Here is an 8,216-nt window from a genome sequence, read left to right on the forward strand (position 1 = left end):
AATTCAAAGGGTTGATCCTTTGCCAATAATGAGCAGAGCGGTCAAGAGATTTTGCTAAAATCCTTGATGAACCACCTATAAAATCCAGCATGCCCTAAGAATGACCGTACCTACCTAATCGTGGTAGGAGGAGTCAATCGTGAAATCGACTCAACCTTCGCTCTGTCCACCTCGATTCCTCTCTTGGACACAATGTGTCCAAGTACTATCCCCTCTTGGACCATGAAGTGACTCTTCTCCCAACTAAGCACCAGGTTAGTCTCCATACACCTACTTAGTACTCGAGTAAGCTTCTGGAGGCAATCCTCAAAGGAAGAGCTGTAAACAAAAAAATCATCTATGAACACTTTCATGACATCATCCACCATGTCAGAGAAGATAGCTATCATGCACCTCTGGAATGTCGCTGGGGCATTGTATAACCCAAATGGCATACGTCTGAATGTGAAGGTGCCATACAGACATGCAAATGTGGTCTTCTTCTGGTCACCAGGATGAACAACTACTTGATTATATCCAGAATATCCATTCAAAAAACAATAGTAGCTTTGTCCTATGAGTCGCTCCAAAATCTGATCGATGAATGGCAATGAAAAGTGATCTTTCCGTGTTGTAGCATTCAACTTCCTGTAATCTATGCAGACTCGCCACCTCGTGGTGGTCCTCATCGGAATACTTTCCCCATTTTCGTTCTCCACAGCAGTGAGTCCCGATTTCTTAGGCAGAACCTGAATCAGGCTGACCCACTGGCTATCAGAAATGGGGTAGATGATTCCCCGATTTCTTAGGCGCACTCCATAAGCTGCTCCACCTGCAAAACACAGCAATGAAACATCAGCAAGCTACACGGATGAGAAGAAGTGGAAGACATGAAAGAAGAAGAGGAAAAATGGAGAAGAAGAGAGGGGCGACTCAATGGAGATGCAATGAAATCTCATGCAAAACCAAGAGGAAGGAGAAGAGGAGGCATGGTGGCTGAAGAGGGAGACATGACGGCTTGAGACTCAACATATTTGGGCACAAATCCCTAGGCAAAAATGATTGCCTAGGTTTTTGTGTTACTTTTTAGAGCAAAAATCCATAATTTTGCTATTTCTAGAAAAGAGATTAAAATAAAAGAAATTGTTGGGCGCCTATTTTGTTTTTTTTAGTAAATCAATTTTGAAATGGGTTTGGCTCTTCTTTTGGGTTGGATGCCAGTGTTTTTGCATTGATCCAAGGCCCAAAATGGCTGTTTGGATCAGATCTTGACTCGGTTTGCCCCAAGGTCTGAACCCGTGCACTGAAAATGCAATAACTTTCTTGTTTTAATTCTGATTCGAGCAAAATTCTAATCGTCGCTTATTCATGTTCAAATGCATCTAAATATAGGTTCTAAACCTAAAAATTATGCTTTAATGCATAATTATTATGTTATCTTGATGCATAATTCATGCTTCATCACAAGGCTAACACATAGCTCACACACTTGACTCACTATGGTTGGGCCGACTATCAGTTGGTCCACTTTTCTGGCCAACTGGTCCACCTTGATTTGCAACTCTTGGTTGGACCAAACTTCAACAATACCTCCCCTTTTAAGACTACTTGGATCGGAGGGGGACCTTTCAAACCTTCAAGATATCACTCAATGTTTCAAAAAGCGACCATGCTTTGTCTTTGTTTTTTAGGATAAATGTGCCCCTACACTAAGAATCAACTATTTTCCTATCTTTCTCAATCAGGCCATCATAGAAATACTACAACAGTCGCCATTTGGGCACTTGGTGGTGGAGGCACTTCCTAAGTAGGTCTTGGAGCCTATCCTAGGTCTCATGGATTGTTCTCCCGCGATCTGAGTAAAATTGTTAATGGCCTTTCTATACTGGTTTGTCATGCCAATGGAAAAGTAATTTTTTTAAATTCTTTTTATAATTATTCCCATGTGACAATCCTTACCATATCTAAGGACTTTAACCAGTGTTTCACTTTTTCCTTAAAGGAGAACGGGAAGAGGGTCAACCTTAGAGCGTCTTCTCTAAAGTTGTTGATCCGCACTTGTGATCATTGCAAAAAATTTCCTTTTCTTCCTTTTTATGGAAAAAAAGAAAAACTCTCGCAAGGTCTCACTTGACCTTTTAAAAAAGATATTTTGAAATTACTCGCCTCCGTTTTAAAATATGCGAGAAAAATGGGGAGACGGGATTTGCTCATCGGTACGAGGTTCAACTGTTCCTAGCGCCTTTACCAGATGTAATTGAACTAAGGATCAAATTTATGCCTTTGACTTGCCTAAATTTGTCTAAGAAATTATTATAATTCCTAAAATGCACATTGAATCATGCTTGTGCTATAATTTTGAACTTGAAAAGATGTATGTTTTTGGAAATGCTTTGAAGATTTATTATTTTCCAAGTGATTTTGAAATGAATTTGAAAATATCCTTTAGAAATGACTTTAAAGTTCAGAAATCGATTTAGATTTGAAAATAGAATTCAATTTCAAAGTAGAAGATCAGAATTTGAATTTTAAGTTTGATTTATGAATTGAGAAGAAATCAAACTTGGAATGATTTAAAGTTTGAAAATAAGAATGAAATTGAACTTTGATTTGAAATTGAATTTGAGTTGGATTCTGTTATACAATTCAAAATTGACTTTTGGAATGGAAATCAAAGTTTTGAGTTTGAAGTTAACTTTGAAATTGGAAGTGATTCTTGAAATCATAATTGAACTTAGAAATCAATTTTTGAAATTGAAATTGAAATTAAAAAATGGAATTTAAAAACCAGAATTTAGAATTGAAATTGGAAATTAAGATTGAATTTTGAATTAAAATTGGAGATTTGAAATTGAAAATGTAATTGAATTTGAAAATTAATTTGAAAATTAGAAATTGAAATTGAAATTGAAATTGAAATTGAAATTGAAATTGAAATTGAAATTTTGGAAATGAAATTGGAATTTAGAATTAGAATTTCAAAGTGAAATTCAAATTTTAGTTTGAAATAAAAATCAAGAATTGAAATGAAGTTCAAAATTGAAATTTGGAATTTGAGAAATAGAAAGTTAGAAATAAAATAAAAAAATTGGAATCTTGAGATTATTTTGAATTTAGAGAATTGAAAATTAAGATTTAGATTGAATTTGGCATTGAAATTTGAAAATTGCATTTTGGAATTAGAATTTGAAATTGAAAGTTAAAGTTATTTTTGAAAAGGAGGATTTTAGAAAATCCAAAGATTAAAAAAACACTTTGAATAAGTTTGAAAATATTTTGAAAATGAATTAGAATAAACTTGAAATTATCTTGAAAAGGTTTTAAAATGGTTTGAAATAATCTTGAAAATGATTTGAAAAATGACTTAGATTAAAATAAAAAATGTTTTGAAAATAAATGGAAAAGAAATTTCGAAAATCACTTGAAAAATGCTTGGAAAAATGAAGAGTACTTTGAAAATTTCAAATTTTTAGAAAAGGAGAAAAGAAATGAGGCAATTTCTGCCTTAAATGAAGAAATGCATTAAAAGAATTTGTTTGAAATTAGAATTAAAATCAAACTTCATTATTTAATAGAATTAAAGCAAGATTAAAACTTTAATATATTTATGACTATGGTCACAAACATATTATAATTTTAATCTTTATCTAAATTTCAGTAAAGAATGAAATAAATTTTTGTGCCTTTATAGAATTAAAACAAGATTAATTTTTTGTATATTTATGACTATGGCCACAAATATACTTCGATTTAATCTTTATTTTATATTCTAATAAAGGAAGAAAATATATTTGAAATATGATGATCTTTTAAAATGAATTATATTTTAACAAAGAATAATAATTTTAAGTATTATTCATATCCCGACTATGGCCGTGAATATAAACTTTACTTAACATTATTTATCCTTTGTTAAATAGTGCACGTGTCATTCAAGTTTCTATAGTATTTTTAAGAAATAAAAGAAAAAATGTAACAAATTAAAATGAAGAAAATTAAACTAAGATGTTCATTCATTCTAAACTAAGCATAAAGTAAATTTTTTCATTAATGTATTATTACAACACTTGAATGGGTTACATTAAATGAAAAGAAAATCCTACAAAATGAACAAACATATTAGAAATAAATATAGGAATTTATGAATTTTCTTCAATTATTGAAAAATTAAAGAAAAATCCAAGATTTGCCTATTTATGCCCCAAAAAATAAAGAAAAAATCTGTAAACATCTCAAAAAATATATGAAATTTTATGTGGATAAACTAGAACTAAAATGAAGTAAAATATTTTTACGTATTTCAAAAATGAATTTTCATTAAAGATGACACATCAAAACAAGTTGAAATGAAGCTTGAAAAATGCTTAAAAGGAAAAAATGATAGTGTTACGACTTTTGCTCAGAATAGAATATGAAAACTTTTTAGAAATTTCTAAACATTTAGGGAGATAAACTAGACATGTAAATAAAAAATTTTCAGTTTACAGATCTAGAAAATGATCTCTCATAAGGGAGATCTTATCTGATCAAGTTGATCAAAAATCTGTAAAAGCCTGTGAAAGAAATTTCAACAGGTTTCTGATTTTTGATCCGAATGACAAATGAAAACTTATTAAAAAAATAAAAAAATTGACATGCATAAAGTAGACATTATAAGGAGAAAACTCCTTTTTACATATTTAAAAAATAATCTTCCATTAGGGAGATATGAATGCAACAAGTTGGTTTAAGTCAAAATAATGCTTGTAATTGCAAACAGGAAAGGTTTCAACTTAAAATGCAAAAGAATAAAACTATTCCATAGAAATAAATAAAAATTTACATGAAGAAACTAGACATAAATATGGAGAGGATCCATTTTAAAGATCGAAACAATGATCTCTCATTAGGGAGAAATCATTGAAACAAAATAGGCTAAAATTTAGAACATAAAAGTGACATAGTAAAACATAGTTGTGGTTTTTGGCTAAAAATAGATATCAAAATACCATAGAAATTGCTAAAAATTTACATGAAGAAACTAAACTCAATTTTAGAGATTTTCCTGTTTAAAGATTTGAAAAATCATCTCTGGTTAGGGAGAAACCACTCAAACATGTTGGTCTAATTTCAGGGAAAATCCAGATAGGGCTAAACAACATGGTTCGAATCAAAATTTGTTTGAGAGATCAAAACACATCAACATGATCTATTTTTTGGCGTGAATCCCTAAAACATATATATGATGATGTGGTAAAAAAATAAGACCTAATTATATGCGAAATGATGAAGACAAAAACAAACCAGAATTGAAAATATCATCTCAACATCATTCAATGGAATAAAATCTCAAAATGGATTGATCTAATGATCAAAACGTGAGATCTATCATTCTAGATCATTGATGGTAATAAAAGTGATATAAAAACATAAAGAAAAGCATATAAAATGAAATTAAAAGCATTGGAGCATAAATTGAAATTGATTTTGCTTATAGAATGTAGAATTTGATCTATTGAAGATCAAATCCTATTTCTAAATGACTAAAATGAAAATGCATAAAGTAAAAAGCAATTTGAATGAATCAAAGCATATAAAATGAAAATTTGCATGGAATTGAACTAGATCTACATTAATATTACATGAAATTGAAAGAAAATGCAAGAAAGAAGGGAAGAAGAAGAGGGGGGCAATTTTGAGAATTTGAAAGAAATAGAAAGAAAAGAAAGAAAATCAAAAGAAAGGGAGAGAAATGACCTACCTTGGGTTTCTTCTTCCTTGCTCCAGCCACCACCTTCAAGCTTGAGCTACCACTTGAGCCACCAATGCAAAGGAGGAGAGTTCACTTCTTTGGAAAACTCGTCACCCCTAAAGGAAAAAAGAAGGAAAGAGAGCGAAGGAGGGAAGAGAAAGAAAGAACTTTTTTTTGTTCTCTCAATTCCTCAAACTCCAACTTCATGGTTTGAGAGACCCCCAAGGGGTCTATTTATAGTTGAGGAATGGGGTTGGCTTTTGCAAAACTTTAGATATGAGGCTAAAAATTCTCAAAAAGTAGAAGCCAAGCCCATTTGGGCAATTTTCTTTTTTGTAAAGGGGCATAAATGCACTTTTGGTAATGCTTGGACACATGGCTCCCATCTTGCACATGGGTGCCAATGTGGCAAATGGGGACTCACATGGGCTTGGATCCAGCCTCATGTGGGTCTTTTCCCAATTTGTAAATGGGCAAAAGTGCATTTTTGTCAAAGAAAATGGCACATGGCACCTTCTTGCAAAGGGGTGCCCATGTGAAAAGTCTAGGCTCATAAAGAAATTATACACCCGATCCAACACTGGATCCAATATCCGAATTAAAATGGGTCAGATCTTGAATATTGATAAGATATTAAATGAATGAATTGTTTCGAGTTCGAATTTGGGGTCTGTCTCAGTTCAGAAATTGTTGGAAACAGTGTCCCGAATAATTTTATTTTTTTGGGTCTTCGCCTTGCAGGGGTAGAAACACGGTACTAAACTGGTATGAACTAATTTGAGCTGGACTGACTCAAAATGAATTGATTTAGAAGCTAGTTATACTTAAATGAACTGATTTTGGAGCTAAATCACTAGCTCAACCAGCTGGAGTTAGCTCAATCTGGACTGTATTGAGCTCAAACGAGCTAAAAATGAGCTCGAATGAGCTGAAATGAAGGTCTGTGTGTGAAAAAAAAATGATTTTGAACTGAAACTGAGCTACTCAAACTCTTGGTGAACTTAGATCAGACTTACTGGGATGAGATCTACTGAATTTGACTGACTCAAGGATGGTTTGTTTAAGATTTGAGCTAAAGTGAGCTTATTTGGCTTGAAACAAGCTAAATTAGCTGAAATAGTCAGGATTCGCTCATCGTGAGCTCAGAGGAGTTAGAAATGATAGTCATTCCAACTTTTTTGAACTCGAGATGAGTTTGGTTAAACCTAACTGACGAGAAGTCTAGGGATGACCTAAGGGTAAAATGGTAATTTTATTGGCTGAAAGGGGGTAAAACTAAACTCTAGACTAGGGTAGACCTAAAGGTGTGACTTGATATCGCCCTGCAGAGGAATGGCATCTGTGAATTGAAGGTGTCTGGAATGGATTTGGAAAATTTGGGGTGTTTACAAATGCCCCTCTTTGCTGCTAAGCCGATTGAAAGCCGAGCTTAGTAGCAAAGAAAAACACACCAAAATTCAAAAATAAAAATGCCCCAGTTATGAAAATCTGACTGGGTGCGAAAGAATTGATTGTGAGAGTGATTTTCATGAAGTGAGGTTTTGTACCTTATCCTGAATGGCCCAGTTAGAAAAGGATGAAATCCTCGATAATGAAATGATTGGATAAAAAAAATGAGAAAAACGTGATGGGACTTTTGGATGAAGATCCCAAGATTATGACAAGGAGAGATTTTGATCATAAGAGTGAGATCTTATGACTGAGAAAAGATAAGCTTTTAAAAAAATTCAGGTTTATCCCTTGATCAGGATGGGACGAGAGATACCTCATGGAATGAGGTTCGGGTTTAAGCCTTACCTGAATGGGAATGAAAGACATGGATTCCTCGTCAGAATGGAGAAACCATGATGGGACTGAAAGAAATACCTTGTTAGAATGAGGTTCAGGTTTAACCCTTACCTGAACAGGAATGAAAGAAATATGGATTCCTCGTCAGAATGGGGAAACCATATTGAGAATGAAAGAAATACCTCGTCAGAATGGGGCTCAAGTTTAACCCTTACCTGAATGGGAAGTGAAAGAAATATGGATTCCTCGTCAGAATGGGGAAACCATATTGAGAATGAAAGAAATACCTTGTCAAAATAAGGCTCAGGTGCAATCCTTACTTGAATAGATATGAAAATATGAATTCCTCGTCAGAATGGGGAAACCATGACGAGACTTCCAGATTTCGCACAAAAAATCTGGAAGGGGTTGCAAAAGGTAGAAAAAATGGGGGGTCCCTAAAGCTTTGAAATAGGGATGCAAATTGGGGTGTCTCATGATTGATACTAAAATGAGCTTTTGAAATGACCTTTTGCGAAATCAGGCTTAAACTTGAACCTGAAAAATAACTGTCTACGGTGGGACAATGGGAAAAGCAGGGAAATGTGTAGATCTGCGAGCCTAGGTGCTCAGACTAAACAGAAGAGAAGGATCTTGAGAACTCCTGTTATCAAGTCCTAAAGAGGGATAAAAATGGGTTACTGTGATGTATCAAAAGAAAATCAAGTTTTTATTTCAT

Source organism: Nuphar pumila, chromosome 7 (genome assembly GCF_984573655.1).
Source record: "Nuphar pumila chromosome 7, dmNupPumi1.hap1.1, whole genome shotgun sequence".
In the NCBI taxonomy this organism is placed as follows: Eukaryota; Viridiplantae; Streptophyta; class Magnoliopsida; order Nymphaeales; family Nymphaeaceae; genus Nuphar; species Nuphar pumila.